A 17,045-nucleotide genomic window follows, 5' to 3' on the forward strand; every position below is an offset into this window, starting at 1 on the left:
CCTGTAATCCCAGCTACTCAGGAGGCTGAGGCAGGACAATCGCTTGAACCCAGGAGGCAGAGGTTGCAGTGAGCCGAGTGCAGTGCCACTGCACTCCAGCCTGGGCAACAAGAGAAAACTCCATCCAAAAAAAAAAAAAAAAAGAAAGAAAAAAGAAAAAGAAAATGGATTCTGGCTGGATGCAGTGGGCCTGGAGTCCCAGCACAACCCTTTCTCTAGAAAAAAAGTTTTTTTTAATTAGCCAGGCATGGTTGTGTGCTCCTGGAGTCCTAGCTATAGGGAGGCCTGCGGCAGGAGGGTCACTTGAGCCCAGGAGGTCAAGGCTGCAGTGAGCTATGATCACACCACTACACTCCACCCTGGGTGACAGAGATACACCCTGTCTCTTAAAAAATGTTTGTAATGGATTCTTTGGCCCCCAACTCTGGAGTTTGCTATTCAGTAACCCCAACTCTGGAGTTTCCTATTCAGTAACCCGTAGAAGGGCTCTAACACCTATCATTTTATCCAGATAATTCTGATGTGCAGCTCCTGGACCATAACACTCAGCCCAGGCATTTGCTACTTCCCTGCTCTCAGCCCTCTGGTGTTCAGATCACCCTTGGACAGCTGCACTTTCTCCTGTTTGGGGGTCCGTTCGGAGTCTTCTCTCCAGCTTACCATCTTTGGCTCCCTACCTGCTTCTCACCAAGTGTACATCTTCCCCAGGTATGGCAACACCAGCAGCTTCAAATAGGAGGCCTCCCACCACCAGCCAATGCCTGGAGGAGCTTCTCCCAGAGCAGCTCGCTCTCCTCCACAGTGCCAGCCTCCCTGCCAGGAAGAGGACTCAGACAAGGTGGGAAACGTGACAAGAAAAGCTGAGCTTGGACTGCCCTGCAATGGTGAGGGTAAACTATGTTGGCCTATTTTATAATACCTGGAGAGAACCAGGGCTGCTAGAGTCCTTACGAAATGAAAACCGCAGGAGGTTTTCCTATGTGCAGGCAAAGATTGCAGGCACAGCCGGTCCCAGGTGGTCGCTCCCTCCAGCCCAGCTCCTCAACTCATGTAAACACAAAGAACCCCTAGCAGTCCCCCAGGAAGTGATCTGCCACTCATGGATAGTTGAGCCCTGAAGAGTTCTTGGTTACTTCCCTGAATTACTCCAGAGTATTTCTTGGACATGTCCTAGTAAAGATCCCCAAGGAATCCCTCTAAGTCTCCCATTTCCTACAAATCACCTGGAGGGCTTGTTACAACACAGATTGCTGGACTCAACCCCAGAGTTTCATCTTCAGTGGTTGCTGCAACCAAATGCTTGTTGAATTCCTGACCCTCAGTGTGATGCTATTAGAAGGTGGAGACTTTGGTGACTACCAAAGCTCTATCTTCATGAATGGGATCAGCGCCCTTATCAAAGAGATTCTGGAGAGCTCCCTTGCCGATCCCACCATGTGAGGACACAGCAAGAAGGTGCCATGTATGAACCAGGAAGTGGGCCCTCACCAGACACAGTGCCTGCTCTGGGACTTCCCAGGCTCCAGAACTGAGAGAAATAAATGTCTGTTGTTTAAAAGCCACCCAGCCTATGGTACTGTATTATGGCAGCCCAAACAGACTCAAACAGAAGTTCTGGGGCAGGACCTGAGAATTTAGATGGCCAACAAGTGTCAGGTGATGCTGAGGCTTCAGCAGGAACTTCTTGATGTGGCTCATACGGTTCAGGAAGATTAGTTCTCTCCAAGTGGAAAAGATCAAAAGGGTGGAAAGGGAACTGGGAAGAGGAGACAACACAATATCACGGACAATGGAATCTGGCAGAACTCTTGGATCTGGTTCTGTCCTGCACTGGCTGTGTGGCCAATGCCTTTGACTCTTTGAAATTTTTTTTTTTCTGTAAAACTGGGGATACAGTACTTAGTTAATAGAGTTGTTGTGACAATTAAGTGAATAGTGTCTATGAAGCTCCTGCAGTGCCTGACTCAGGTATGCAGTACATGGCCAGGAAATGGTATTCAAGCCCCTACCTCAGTTTCCCACAATTGGGCCCTAGTGAGTTTGATGACATTGTTTAAAAAAAAATCTCAGGGGTCATTAGACCCCAAACGTGGATCAGCTCTTTTATTATGAGTCCTAGAGTGAAGGAAAGCTCTTATCCTCATAATTTACACTGCAACATTCTATGAACATTTTCTGCTTTACCTAAATAGTTCTCTGTGATCAACTCACCCACTAGACAGAGGGAATGAATTTCATTTTCGTTGAAATTACACATAAAAAAGGGATGTTTTCCACGAAGATGTCGTTATAACTTTGGTAATTTACATCAGCAGCTGACCTGCCCTGTAGGGAGTTTTCATTGTCCTTTCCAGTGAAAATGTGAGAGGAAGCGATGTGGTCAAAGTCTGTAAAATCCTAGCATCAGCACCCCCAAGAGCTTCAAGTGTCTGCCAGCCCTCCCTTCTAAAACAGCAAAGCTGGGAGCTCAGTTGCCTCCCTATGCTGAGATCCCAGCTTCTGTACATGGAACCTCCTGAAAAATCAACCATGCCTTCTTCTGTTTTTCAGGAGTTTGTTGTACAGTTTGTGAACTACCCAGATGTTTTGCTTCTACCTTCTCTTTTCTTGGGAGCCATTTCTTTTTTACCTCTTCAAATCCCTGGTAGAGGTTGGGCACAGTGGCTCATGCCTGTAGTCCCAGCACTTTGGGAGGCTGAGGCAGGTGGATGCTTGAGCCCAGGAGTTCGACACCAGCCTGGGCACCACCGTAAAACCCCGTCTCTACAAAAAATACAAAAATTAGCCCAGCATGGTGGTGCACACCTGTAGTCCCAGTTACTCAGGAGACTGAGGTGGGAGGATCACCTGAGCCAGGGAAGTTGAGCCGGTTTACCACTGCACTGCAGTCTGGGCAATAGAGTGAGACCCTGCTTAAAAACAAACAAACAGACAAATAACAAATAACAAATAAAACACTAGTGGAGTGTTTTTTACACAGTTGGCTCAATAAGTATCACTGTCTGGCTGAGTAATGTCTTTGGCCTGCCTTTTCGACATTTTTCTGTTCATAAGCTCCAAAGGAGTCAGAAAAAAACTAAAGGAAAGGACCACCAAAACAGGTGGCACTGATAGATGTGTGGAACAGACTCTGTGGGGCTGGGTGGTGGGAAAATCTTATGAAAGCCAGAAAGATTGACGCTAGTGGCTCAGTAGCCATATTGAAGAATTGCCAAGACTAACCCATCCAGGTTCTTCCCTACCCACTGTTGCTGCGGTAGGACTTTCAGATCCCCTTCCGGTTATTTTACCTAATGCCTTTCCCATTGTGTTCACCAACTTGTTTAGAAAACATTCTTCTCCTACAAAAGGCAGCAGAGTGGGAGGGTGGGAAGGGCTGAGAGCTGAAAAACTACTATTGGGTACAACACTCACTCTTCGGGTGATGGGTGCACTAGGAGCCGAGACTTCACTACGACACTATATGAGCAGGTAAGAAACCTGCACTTGTAGTTCCTAAATATATTTAAAAATTTTTTTTTTACAAAGCAAACTTTCCTAGAGCAAGGTTCTGAGCAATGAGTCGATGCTCTGTGGAGGTAACAAAAGTGGCCCATTAGGAGCCCACGGAGGTAGTCAAAGTGGTCTATGATTGCAATAGGAGAGCAGGACTAACGAGAGGAAATGGCTTGACTCTGAGCACCCCAATTCATAACCTGTCTCCTTTCAGGGTTTCCTCTTGCAATGAATAGCACCATCATCCATCTAGTGGTTCAAACCAGTAATCCAGGAGTAATTTCTGGCATCTCCCTCTCTCTCAAACCCTCCCTTCTCCCATATTCAATCCAGCATTATGTCCTACCCGTTCAAGTTTAGCACATCAGTATCTCTCACGTCAATCTGTTTTCCGTACCTTCTGCACCACCCCTGTCCAAGCCATCACCTTCATGCCGAACCTGTGACAGCCTCCCAGCTTGCCTGCCTGTGGCCATGGCCATCCCTTCCACTGTGGCAGAGCGGCCTTTCCACGTGCCATCTGATTGTGTTACATCTCTTCGTAAAAGCATTCAGTGGCTTCCATTTGCTTTTAGGATAAAGATGAAACTTTACGTGACCTTGCACAGTCTCGACATTGACACAGTGCCTGGTGCGTAGGGGACCCCTTAATAGGTGTTGAGTAATGAATACGCCACATCTAGCTGTTGAATACATGAATAAATCAATGAGTGGGTAGATGGATGAGTATGCCTTAGGACTTCCCCTTAGGACTGTGCAAAATCTCTCCAGCCACCAGCTGAATCTAGAAGGAGTCTTCATGCCCTGACAACAGACACAAGGCTCTAATTAGAAGCTAAGTCCTACTGTGGCCCGGTGTTGTGGATCTCAGTTCACAAATCACCCTCCTCACACATCCCACACCTCATCCTTGGATTCCTTTTTCTATAACCCACCCTGGCAATGACTGGATCACCTCATGCATTTCTCTTGATGCATAATCTTATTTCTCAGGATTTAGGATGCTGGCTGTCTTCTGAACATGCTCTCATGATCTATCATGGCTGCTGTGCTCCTCCAATGCTACCCATCCCTTGGGCCCCCTCCTTTCTTTTTTTCCTCACATGGGCAGGCCCTACCTAGCTCAACCTAGGTGCACGGGAAAGGCCCACACATAGCCAAGGCCCTGAACTTTTCAGATGTCTGGGTCCCTAACCCCAGAGACATTAGTTGGGTATCTCTTGGAAGGGTTCCAGAATCTGCATGTTAACTAGCACTCCAGATAATGTATTGTGCTGCAACTATAGGCCATAGAACCTACCCCAGGGATTTGCCCAGGAGCGCCTTCTGCTAATTCTCTTCTCTCAGCTCCCTGTACCTGCAGGCCGGATGGCACTTTCTTCTATACCAAAGTCTGAAGGGGATAGCCTAGCTATCCCTGTATGGGCACAGTGGCTCACACCTGTAATCTCAGCACTTTGGGAGGCCGAGGCGGGCAGATCACGAGGTCAGGAGTTCGAGACCAGCCTGACCAACATAATGAAACCCCGTCTCTACTAAAAATACAAAAATTAGCCGCGTGTGGTGGCGCACGCCTGTAATCCCAGCTACTCAGGAGGCTGAGGCAGGAGAATCATTTGAACCCGGGAGGTGGAGGTTGCAGTGAGCTGAAATGGCACCACCGCACTCCAGCCTGGGTGACAGAGGGAGACCCTGTCTCAAAAAAAAAAAAAAAAAAAAAAAAAGAAATAGCTCTCCCTCCAATACAGTGTTTCTAGAACCATGAAGTACTACCAAACTACAGTTTCATGGATAACATAGTCTAAATTCTATTTGGGACTAGAGTTTTAATAGAACAAGAAACAACGAGACTCTTTCTTCACACTGTATCGTCATTATCATGAAACACGTGATCAGTTTATACTTTTCAATTCTGAGTATCCCTCACATAAAAGAACATCTTATGAAGATATTAGCATAGGTTCTGGCACAGTACAGATGCTCAATAAATATTATTTGAATGAAGAAATGATTTAAATTTTTTCTCCTCCACCAAAAAACACCCTCTCCAATAGTTATATTAATGGGTTGCCTTTGAAATCAGGGTTGACGATTGTACGGATGTCCTCATAAGCACTTTTCCATTTTCTATATTTGGAAGTTGAAGGTCAAACACCAAGCAACTGAATCCTATCTGACTGAAAGCAGACTTACTAGTTGGGCTCAGTGTCTTGGCTTCTGATAAGATGAAATATTAATCAGACCATTGATTGTGTTTTGAAACTGACTCTTTTTATATCTAAAAGCTATTCAAGTACACTTAAGATACCATGGCTTTCACAGTTTACTCTGAAGGCCCTACCAATCAAATGTTGGAAGAGCTTTGGTTTAAGTCAGATGACTATTTCTTTCATGTTTGGAAAGATAAATGATAATATATCGGGACTGGAAAATAGCGAGGTAGCATGGGATGCTGACTCCCTCCAGTGACCCTAACCTGGAGACACTCCAGAAGAGGTGGGAGGCCGAGTCTGGAGGACCGCAGAGCCAAACTCAGCAACTAACATGGTACAGTGTGGTCTAGAGTGGAAGGCAGTCGGAGCCACTGGACTCCTTCTCTCCTGTTGTTCCCGTTTCCCTCCGTTGGATCTGCCTGGGGAGATCCCCTTGTACAGGAACACTAGCCCAGAGCCTAGGGCAAGTGGGGCTGGAGAGGTAACATAAGGGCAACATCAGCACCTGCTGGAATAGGAAACATGGCAGAGACACAGGCAGGCTGGCAGGAGTCTGAGCATCTTCTCCCTGCCACCACCTACAACCACCTTTCCTGAGACAGAAGTCCTGGGTAGTTCCCTGCAGGGGTGGATGATGCAGAAAGTAGGGAAAATAGAAAGTAGTGGAACAAGTATGCAATGAGGGTCTGTTCAACTGTAGAGGGAGCCCCACTCCCCAAACCGAAAGGAGCCGGAAAAGCACAAGCAAGGCTTTCTACTGTCTCCCACTAAAGGCAAACACTGGAGCCAATGCCGTTGAGAGTCCCAACACAATAAAAGATGAGTTCACCGAGAAAAACAGCAAAACCCTGCTCCAGAGGAAGCAAAAGTAATGGGAAAGACAGAATAAGAATTTTAAACGAGCACAATTAATAGCCTCCAACATAAATGGGAGGACATTGGATACCTGCGAGAGGCACAAGTGACTATGAAGATAAAACTATTAGAAATAGTGTACACAGAAATGTATAATTTTCCAAGTAAAAGATTTGCTGGTAGATTAAATATCAGAATGGATACAGATGCAGAAAGATGTAGTGAGCTGGAATATCAAGTCAGAGAACTCCCAAAGAAAGCATCAGGAAAGGAAAGAATGTGAGAAAAGCTAAGCAGTATGGAAAACAGAAGTAAAGCTGTCACTCTCTGCACAATCAGAGTCCTCAAAGGAAAGAAAAAAAGTGAACAGGGAGAAAAATACTTGAAGAAATAATTTTCAGAATTAGAGAAAGGTTGAATGCTTCAGAGGAAACGGTCTCATCCAGTGTTAAACAAGATCAAAAAGGGTGGGGAAAAACAAAATTAGATACTACACAGTGAAATGTAAGAATATCAGTCCTAAAGAGAAAATTGCAAAGGCTGACAGAGGGAAGAAACAGTCACCTTAAAAGGAGCAAGAATCGGATTGCTATGAGAATTCTTGACAGCAGTGGAGGAACGTCTTCAAAATAGTGAAGATAAGGAACTTTGAACCTAAACATTTACATTCAGCCAATCTTTTACTTAAATGTGAGTGCAAAATGAAGATGTTTTTAATCATACTGAGTCTAAGGGAAATTTATGCCACAGTTTCATGCCCCTTTGAAAGAATTCTTGGGGGATACACTTCAAGAAGGGAAACTAATCCAGAAAGAAGCAACAAGATATTAGGAACTAAAAAGAAGTAAAGTACTGTTGCATGATACAACATGAGGCGATCTTGAAAATACTATGCTAAGTGTAAGGAACTAGTCACAAAAGGCCACATAGTATATGACTCCATTTATATGAAATGTCCAGAACAGGCAAATTCATAGAGACAAACAGTAGATTAGTGATTGTCAGGGATCAATGGGAGTAGGTGGGTAGTAACTACTAACAGGTATGGGGTTTCTTTTGCAGCATGGTGAAAATGTTCTGGAATTAGATAGTGGTGATGGTTTCACAACCTCGTGAATATATTAAAATATATATATTAAAAACCACTGAGCTGTATACTTTGAGAATAATTTTTAAATAAACAGATAAAATAAATATTAGGAAAGTCAATTTAAAAACAGAAATAAGCTGGGTGCAGTGATTCACACCTATAACCCCAGCAACTTGGGAGGCTGAGGCGGGAGGATCACTTGAGCCCAGGAGTTCAAGGCTACAATGAGCTACGATCACGCCACTGCACTCCAGTCTAGTTGACAGAGCAAGATCCTGTCTCTTAAAACAAAAACAAAAAACAGATGAAATTACTGCACATTTGATTTTGCCACAGTACCAAAGAACAAAAAAGCATGAGGAATGATTCTCCCTTCCACCTCCCCACCCACCAAAAATATCTATAGCAGACCAGTCTTAGAGCTCCAGAGAATAGTAACGTGCCAGGAAGGAGGGTGAAGGAAGATGAGACCAAAAATCATACCGTCTTAGTCTGTTTTCTGTTGTTTTTAACAGAGTACCTGAAACTGGGTAATTTATAAAGAAAAGGAATTTATTTCCTACCGTTCTGGAGGCTGAGAAGTCCAAGGTTAGAGGGATCGCATCTGGCGAGACCCTTCTTGCTAGTGGGAACTCTTTATAGAGTCTTGAGGCAGTGCAGAGTATTACGTGGCAAGGGGGCCGAGTGAGCTACCATGTTAGCTCAGGTCTCTCTTCCTCTTAAGAAGCCACCAGTTCCACACCAGTGATAACCCATTAATCCATTAACCATTAATCCATTCATGGAGCCAGAAACCTCATGATCCGATCACCTCTTAGCAGCCCCACCTCTCAATACTGCCACATTAAGGATTAAATTTCAATATGAGTTTTGGAGGAGATAGACTAACAATGGTACATATTAAGAGTTTCTTCTCATTCAGGGGAAAGATATAAATTTTTATACACTTTAAGCATTGATAGGGAAAAAGAAATGTAAGTGGAAATCTAAATAAAGCTGGGGATAACCACCAGAGAAACAGCAACATCTGATGTAGGTGTGCCCAAGCATTTTTCACATATTATAATACATATTTGTTTTTTGATAAATTATTTTCCTTTTATTTATGCTCTTTATAGTCTTAACAAATTCATATACTATCTATAAATGAAATATACAGTATATAAATAAAATATATTTTATATCAGGACATAAATTTAAAATATTTTTATTTGCTATATATTTACATATAATATTATATTTATAAGTACACTTTATATTTAAAGTGCATTATATTTGGAGATATATTTTCTATAAATTTTATATCCAGGTAGTAAATGGAGCACTGCAAACTTTTTGGGGTTTTTTTTTTAGAGACGAGGTCTCTCTATGTTGCCCAGGCTGGCCTCGGTTCAAGCAATCTTCCTGTCTCAGCCTCATGAGTAGCTGGGATTACAGGAGCACACTACCATGCCTGGCTCAAACTATTATCTCTGTGTTTAATGGGGCTGATAAGCAACTAAGCCATCCTTGGATTTCTTCTTCTTGCTAACTGGTATCTTTCTCGCTTGTTTCTCTGTTTTTTGTTTGTTTGTTTGATTCTCACCACTAGAAAGCAAGCTCCGTGGAGAGCATGCTCATTGCCTGCCTGTCATCTGCCTTATCCGGAATGCCTAGCATCTGCCCCACCCGCCACCCTCGTGGGTACCTTCCGTCCCACCCCCCACACTCCTGGCCGATGGCCCCACCCGCCACCCTCGTGGGTACCTTCCGTCCCACCCTCCCCCCACTCCTGGCCGATGGCCCCACCCGCCACCCTCGTGGGTACCTTCCGTCCCACCCCCCACACTCCTGGCCGATGGCCCCACCCGCCACCCTCGTGGGTACCTTCCGTCCCATCCCCCCACACTCCTGGCCGATGGCCCCACCCGCCACCCTCGTGGGTACCTTCCGTCCCATCCCCCCACACTCCTGGCCGATGGCCCCACCCGCCACCCTCGTGGGTACCTTCCGTCCCACCCCCCCCCCACACTCCTGGCCGATGGCCCCACCCGCCACCCTCGTGGGTACCTTCCGTCCCACCCCCCACACTCCTGGCCGATGGCCCCACCCGCCACCCTCGTGGGTACCTTCCGTCCCACCCTCCCCCCACTCCTGGCCGATGGCCCCACCCGCCACCCTCGTGGGTACCTTCCGTCCCACCCCCCACACTCCTGGCCGATGGCCCCACCCGCCACCCTCGTGGGTACCTTCCGTCCCATCCCCCCACACTCCTGGCCGATGGCCCCACCCGCCACCCTCGTGGGTACCTTCCGTCCCACCCCCCCCCCCACACTCCTGGCCGATGGCCCCACCCGCCACCCTCGTGGGTACCTTCCGTCCCATCCCCCCACACTCCTGGCCGATGGCCCCACCCGCCACCCTCGTGGGTACCTTCCGTCCCACCCCCCCCCCACACTCCTGGCCGATGGCCCCACCCGCCACCCTCGTGGGTACCTTCCGTCCCACCCCCCACACTCCTGGCCGATGGCCCCACCCGCCACCCTCGTGGGTACCTTCCGTCCCACCCTCCCCCCACTCCTGGCCGATGGCCCCACCCGCCACCCTCGTGGGTACCTTCCGTCCCACCCCCCACACTCCTGGCCGATGGCCCCACCCGCCACCCTCGTGGGTACCTTCCGTCCCACCCTCCCCCCACTCCTGGCCGATGGCCCCACCCGCCACCCTCGTGGGTACCTTCCGTCCCACCCCCCACACTCCTGGCCGATGGCCCCACCCGCCACCCTCGTGGGTACCTTCCGTCCCATCCCCCCACACTCCTGGCCGATGGCCCCACCCGCCACCCTCGTGGGTACCTTCCGTCCCATCCCCCCACACTCCTGGCCGATGGCCCCACCCGCCACCCTCGTGGGTACCTTCCGTCCCACCCCCCCCCCACACTCCTGGCCGATGGCCCCACCCGCCACCCTCGTGGGTACCTTCCGTCCCATCCCCCCACACTCCTGGCCGATGGCCCCACCCGCCACCCTCGTGGGTACCTTCCGTCCCACCCCCCCCCCACACTCCTGGCCGATGGCCCCACCCGCCACCCTCGTGGGTACCTTCCGTCCCACCCCCCACACTCCTGGCCGATGGCCCCACCCGCCACCCTCGTGGGTACCTTCCGTCCCACCCTCCCCCCACTCCTGGCCGATGGCCCCACCCGCCACCCTCGTGGGTACCTTCCGTCCCACCCCCCACACTCCTGGCCGATGGCCCCACCCGCCACCCTCGTGGGTACCTTCCGTCCCACCCTCCCCCCACTCCTGGCCGATGGCCCCACCCGCCACCCTCGTGGGTACCTTCCGTCCCACCCCCCACACTCCTGGCCGATGGCCCCACCCGCCACCCTCGTGGGTACCTTCCGTCCCATCCCCCCACACTCCTGGCCGATGGCCCCACCCGCCACCCTCGTGGGTACCTTCCGTCCCATCCCCCCACACTCCTGGCCGATGGCCCCACCCGCCACCCTCGTGGGTACCTTCCGTCCCACCCCCCCCCCACACTCCTGGCCGATGGCCCCACCCGCCACCCTCGTGGGTACCTTCCGTCCCATCCCCCCACACTCCTGGCCGATGGCCCCACCCGCCACCCTCGTGGGTACCTTCCGTCCCACCCCCCCCCCACACTCCTGGCCGATGGCCCCACCCGCCACCCTCGTGGGTACCTTCCGTCCCACCCCGCCCACACTCCTGGCCGATGGCCCCACCCGCCACCCTCCTGGCCGATGGCCCCACCCGCCACCCTCGTGGGTACCTTCCGTCCCATCCCCCACACTCCTGGCCGATGGCCCCACCCGCCACCCTCGTGGGTACCTTCCGTCCCACCCCCCACACACACACTCCTGGCCGATGGCCCCACCCGCCACCCTCGTGGGTACCTTCCGTCCCACCCCCCACACTCCTGGCCGATGGCCCCACCCGCCACCCTCGTGGGTACCTTCCGTCCCACCCCCCACACTCCTGGCCGATGGCCCCACCCGCCACCCTCGTGGGTACCTTCCGTCCCACCCCCCACACTCCTGGCCGAAGCAGCTACGGGCTGGAAACTTCTCCCAAAAAACCAGGCCCGTTCAGCTGGGAATCCCCACAAAATGAGAATGAGGGGATTGAAAGTGTTTTTGTTCGAAGAGCTCTGGCATGGAGGCCACAGTCCTTCCATGAAATGTAACAAAGCGGGTCAGTTCACTCCTGAACACTTACCAGCACTGTACAGCAGAAGCTGCTTGGGATGAGCGACTGCTACAGGAGGTGCGGGCTTCACCTGCTTTGCACTTTAAATGATTCCCAGCACAGCCTCTTCACAACACGCATTGTCCCTTTGCAGCAGAAAGTACGTCCAGATTCTCCCAAGCACCACCCCATCCCAGACATTCCTGTCAACACCCTACCAAGAGGGTTAGAGCCTTGCAGACAAACAGATCGGCTTGATGTGGGGAAGGGACTCAGTTCAAGCACAGCCCCTGGGGACAGAGAAGCAGATTTTTTTCCCCTTTTTTTCAGATAGTGAGCATAGTACCCAATAAGTAGCAGACTATATCAGCAGCTCAAGCTGTGTAGAAGACCGCCTTGGAGGCTGGGCACGGTGGCCTGTAATGCCAGCACTTTGGGAGGCCAAAGCGGGAGGATCACTTGAGGCCAGGAGTTTGAGATGAGCTTGGGCAACATAGTGAGACCCCATCTCTACAAAAAAATTTAAAAATTAGCCAGGCGTGGTAGTGCATGCTTACTGGGGAGGCTAAGGCAGAAGGATTGCTTGAGCCCAGTAGGTGGAGGCTGCAGTGAGCCATGATGGCAGCATTGCCTGGGCAACTGAACAAGACCCTGTCTCAAAAAAAAAAGTGTTGATTACACAAGGATAATAATGATTCCTTCCTAGGGCTGGCTATAGGGATAAATGAGAAAACATATTTCAAGTGCCTGACTGTGTCTAGCATGTTGTCAGCAGTCAATAAACAACTGATAAATACAGTAAGAATGAATGTGCCTAGTCCAGTGTCTGCCTCATGGTTGTCACTTACCAGAAGGCAGCAGGCAGCTCTTAGGAGAAGAGAGAAACGGAAAATCCAAGTTTGAAGGAGGTGGGTCAAGAACAGCAAAGAACTGTAGAGCAGAGGGTTCTTGACAATATCTGTAAAAATAAATTTTTATAAAATAAATTCATCTGGGGAATCTCTTTATTTTGATAAAGTGATTTCTTACTTGATAAAAAAGTCATTATAGAATTGCTTTAAAAAGTAAATCTTTTTCAAGATATCATTCCACGTATCACAATTTTACTTACACGCCACTTCCCCGAGCAAATTTATTTCTTGGAGTGACTCACATCTATATTAATATTTTAAATATCTTAATAATATAAAAATGGTGAATGGACGCTCACTACTTCCCTGGGGAAGATTAGAAGAAATTAGCTTAATTCTAGTAAGAAGGGCTTAGCATAGGCATGAGGAAGAGCATATTGGTATTAAGAGCAGTCACAAACACAACGAAATTAAATTTGTTATGTGAATACCTTCATATAAATCATTAGACACCAAAGTAGCTTCTGACTTTAACGGGCTATTTCAGAATCGAGGGAGTCGATTAGTGGAGATCCCTTGATATTCACAATTTCTATATTTTGCAAATGCACTTCCCATCTCCTTATTGGACATCTTTAGATTGGAAAGGAATCCGAATGGTCATTTCATTGAATCCTAGCACTTTCACAGGTGGCACCTGAGACCCCAGGAGGTGGAGCTGATTTGGCAAAGGTTGCACAGCCAGTTGACTATGCACTTGGGGTGGGAGACCACACCTCGTATAAAAATTTATTTCAATGTTCTCTCTGCTGTACTGTGTTATTACCACCCTTTTATGCTCTTTCACTGCTGGACTTAGTCTATTCCTTCAGCTACACCCTCTATACCAAATCCCAGTTGAACCCCAAACACCTTTCTGAGCCTCGTTGCTCAGTGTCAGTGGTCCCCGGTGGTTCAACACTTTTCTCATTCTACTTTGTCGAGACCCTAATCTTAAAGCAAAGGCTCCATCTCCTTCAATGTTACCTTTGATGGAAAATAAGTTCAACATGTTTAACAACAATATTCATGATATTTGATTCTAGTCATGAGGTGTTGCAGGTGTAACTTACGACTTTCACCATTGAAACCATAATTTCTAGAAATGGAAAGAGTAATGTGAGAAAATATTCTCACCACTGGTGAAAAATCACGTTTTCACAGGGTTTGCAAACAGGGAAATATTTGTGGTTTTGTCTCATATGTTTTGCTTTTTTTGGCAAAAGCAAAAGGCAGTTTTCTTTGCAATGAAAACGGCCTTTCGTTTTCGCCAATGCCTCACATCCATTTTTGCCAAGCAAAAAGCTGTTTTCCCAGGAGAAAACAGCTCAAGCTGAAAGAAAAGTGAAGCACAGTTTGTAAAATTTCCCTCTTAGAAAACAAAAATCACTCCACTCAATGCAAATGCCACCTGAGGGCCCTTGCATGGAGAAAGATAATGAGGGAGTCATGGTTGAACATATATGTAAACAAGCTTATTTAGAAAATAAAAAGAAAAGCCCAAAGTCACATGGGTGGCAGTTTTTAAATTATGCCCAGAATTAGTAGGAGTCCCGTCTTTACCTCTGTGGTCCACATGTGCCTGCAGAAAACTCCTAACATGCTGTTTGTTGGTTTCCATATATCATTTATTCTGGGATGGCTTCTGTATTAATAATGACATTTTCCATCTTGTTATTACACCATGATCCATTTTGACACTCCCCATTTGACACTCCTAATTTGGACACTTTCCAAATTAGGAAAGGCAGGCATTATCTCCGTTTTATGTAAGTTCGCCCAACATGTAGTGGCAAGGAAGGTGTGTTGCCCACGTGGCTGGTTTAGACAAGGAGACTGAGGCCCGCTTGAGTTACTTTGCCAAGGTGATTTAGCGCCGGAATCTGGACCACAGTCCAGGTCTTCCGATTCCCTGTTCTTTGTGCTTCACCCTAGTGCTCTTCATAATAAACTCTGATCAGAATTTCCCAATGTGACCGTGGAATTCATTCTTATTTTCATTCTGTTTTGTTTTGCTTTGCATTTCCCTGAGGATGAAATCCGTAAACCTTTTGATGTGTCATAGCATAGTCTCCAGCAGGCCATCATTGCTGCTAGAAAGATAACTTCATTGTGAAAAAAATCTAAAGTTTCCAGTAGCCATTCCCATTGCAAATAGATGATCCAGCAACTGTCACCTTTATAGAAGTGGACCATTTATTATATAGAAAAATAAAAAGATTGAAACCAGTTTTGTTGAACAGCAATATTTAATGAGCTATTCCTTGAGACAGCCACTGGGGATTTTTTTAAAATTCCATATATTAAAACAAAAGCTGTAACCAGATTGCAAAATGACCCTCAAGTTCTTAATTTGTTTAAAATAAGACATTTTATTCTAAATTTCCACATCTATCAGAATTCTTGTTTCATAGCTTATTATTTCCCATTCAAGCAGCCACAAAAGATATAAGCAAATATTTTACATATATTTCAATCCTAGATGTGGACATTCAGGTAAATCTTGGTGTGTTGTAAACATACCTCCATTTGCCCCACTATCCATTTATTCCTAACCGCCCTCTCTGAATAAAAGCTCAAGTCACAGCTCCTAGGAGAGCATTAGACTTCTCTGATCTTCCACCTTTCCCAATTTCTCCATCTGTGCTAATCTGCACAACAAAATTTACCACTTACATCACAGAAATGCACTCTTAAAAATGGTAAAGTTTATGGTAAATTTTATATGCATATTTACTCCAACCAAAAAAAATTAGAAAAAAAGTATGGTTTTATTTTAACCAAGGCCATGTTTAAGTCTAAAGAGTTTAAAAATAAAGCACTTATATAATTTTTTCCCTTAAAAAATGTACCACTTAACTGAATATTGCCTGGATTGTTTCACATGTATACATTAAATCTTTCTAACTCATTGAGAGAAACTTCCTGAAAGCTTAAACCATATCTCAACCTTTTAAGTCTCTCTCAAGACTTCTAACAGTACTGTAGCACAGCAGAGCATACATTCATAATTATTGATTAAAGAGAATTTTCATAAAACACACCTCAATTTGATGCTTCTCTTAAAGGTTTCAATAGATAGGGGGAAGGCAGCTTCATGGAAAATCATAAAATCTCATCTTACTGCATTTTATCTCAAAATTCTCAATTAATACCAATTAACCACTTTTTTTTTTCTTTTTTGAGGTAGAGTTTTGCCCTGTCACCCAGGCCAGAGTACAGTGGCATGATCGTGGCTCACTGCAGCCTAAAGTTCCTGGGTTCAAGCTATCCTCCTGCCTCAGCCTCCTCTGTAGCTGAGATTACAGGCGCATCCTACCACACCCAGCTAATTTTTTAGTGTTTTTTTCTTTTGTAGTGATGGGGTCTTGCTATATTGCCCAGGCTGGTCTGGAACTCCTGGGCTCAAGCCATCCACCAGCCTCGGCTTCCAAAAGTGCTGGAAGTACAAGCATGAGCCACTGCACCTGGCCCCACTTTATTCTTTATTTTTCATTATGCTTCACATTTGTAAGGAGGAGATTTCACAGAAGCAAAAACAGAGCATACCCTCTGGTAGTAAACAGCAATTTGCAGTAATGAACTCTGATACCTTGGACAGCGCCTTGGCACGTTGTGTGGTTCAACATTCATTCAATTGACTGAGTGGGATATTTGATTAAGTGAGCCTTCAGACAGCAAACAACTAGGAGAAGAGGAGTGGGCAGGGATGGGAGCCGCAGGAAAGATGGCAAAACAGTGATACTCAATTAGTGCATTAGTGCACTTCAGAAACCCCTAGGGTACCACTTGGAAGCCTGAGGCTTCCTGTCTCTGTATATCACAGGAGGCTGGGGGCTCCCCAGAGTCTACATCAGCCAGATGATGGCAGGACATCTGGAGCATGTCTGCCAGTGCTGAGTTGTCCCTACACTGACAAGGGGAGAGGAGGCTGGGGCCAACTCTAGCCCACGTGGCTCTGATGCGTAGAAGCTGCTGGCCTTCCAGCATGCCCTCAGTTCCGCCAGGGCAGGGTCAGTGTCTGTCCTCCTTCCCTCTCCAAAGCGAGTGTTAAGAAGCTGACATTTATCAAAATGAACAAACACCTGCTGCCAGTGACTCGTGCCCTGAATAAGGACACTCAGAAGAGCATCTAGAGAGTTTGCGATGAGAATCAGAGGCTCTCGATATTAGGAATCTCCACACACAAGTTTTCACTTGCTGTGCATGGCATTTATGATAACCAGCCATACCCCTGCAAGGAGGAAATCCTTATTTCCATGCTTTTACTCTGGGGAGAGGATGGTAAGAAAAAGTCTGCAGGTTTCTTCTT

At 47.2% G+C, this 17,045-nt stretch overlaps 1 long non-coding RNA gene across 1 annotated transcript in view; it reads right to left on the reverse strand.

Annotated features, from left to right (window-relative positions):
- Window positions 1–17,045, reverse strand: part of LOC134729040 (uncharacterized) — a 94,416-nt gene that overhangs the window by 14,425 nt on the left and 62,946 nt on the right. Inside the window, exon 2 of the long non-coding RNA XR_010109883.1 lies at window positions 12,692–12,801. This is a non-coding gene — a long non-coding RNA (uncharacterized LOC134729040). The remainder of the gene's footprint in view (window positions 1–12,691; window positions 12,802–17,045) is intronic.

The sequence above is a fragment of the Pan paniscus genome, chromosome 1 (genome assembly GCF_029289425.2).
Source record: "Pan paniscus chromosome 1, NHGRI_mPanPan1-v2.0_pri, whole genome shotgun sequence".
In the NCBI taxonomy this organism is placed as follows: Eukaryota; Metazoa; Chordata; class Mammalia; order Primates; family Hominidae; genus Pan; species Pan paniscus.